The sequence below is a fragment of the Austrofundulus limnaeus genome, unplaced genomic scaffold (genome assembly GCF_001266775.1).
Source record: "Austrofundulus limnaeus strain Quisiro unplaced genomic scaffold, Austrofundulus_limnaeus-1.0 Scaffold1149, whole genome shotgun sequence".
In the NCBI taxonomy this organism is placed as follows: domain Eukaryota; kingdom Metazoa; phylum Chordata; class Actinopteri; order Cyprinodontiformes; family Rivulidae; genus Austrofundulus; species Austrofundulus limnaeus.
This window is the reverse complement of record NW_013953551.1, coordinates 15,942-16,885: the sequence shown is the minus strand read 5'-3', so window position 1 is coordinate 16,885 and position 944 is coordinate 15,942.

Genomic DNA, 944 nt, shown 5'->3' with positions numbered 1-944 from the left:
ATCAGGAATTATGTTTTATTTGACACTTGCAATGTTCAAAAAACAAGGTGACCGCATGTTGGCCTGGTGACTTTTGTAAGTTTTTTTTTGTCACTTGCACATAGCAGAACTATAATAATCAATATATTTATGTAACCAGTATATTCATGGCATTTTCACATTGCTTATCTGGGGTCTAGGTCAAAAGGGGGCCAAACGGGCACAAAAGACCCCCTCGTGACCTTTGCGTGACCTTCGCCGCCATTTCACGTAGGAAGGTCGTACGTATGTGGGAGAGGTATCGTTGCGCTCGGGGTGACCCCCCGGACGACATATGTCAAGGTCAAAGGTCAAGGTCAAGGTGAAATTTTTTACCTCTCCGATCCTCCTGAAATTTTACACACTTATTCGGCTCTACGTGGTGACCTTCTGACCCCATTTTGGGGTCTATAAGTGGTCAGGGGTTCGAGAGACACTAATTTGCCCACACGGTACACAAGGCCTCCTGAAGGTCACGGGGGGTACTCTCCAGGCACTCATCGGGTAAGGGAGTGGTTCACGAGCACAAGACTGAGGTCATCGCGTTCGGCCGGTCGTTACGATCGCAACGAGCCCNAGACACCGTCTAAATTAACTGAGTTATGATTGGAGGAACAAGTAAGTTGATTTTGAGGCCTTCCTTACAGAAGCCCTCTTTAGTCTCTAATAGATATAAACCCCTTATATCTAACCCTTTAGTTAAAGCAACAACCTTTAACTATTACCTGTAGCCTATCTGAAACGTGATAGCTAACACACAGAGACACACATAGATTTAGCCTAATGTTAAAGCCCAACCTTAGGTTAACCTAAAACCACATAAATGCATAACACATAGCAACCAGAAGGGAACTTGCTGGAAATGACTCAACATCCAACCTCCACGAAGACCCACCTCTACGGCTAAGGCGACCAGGAATCAACAC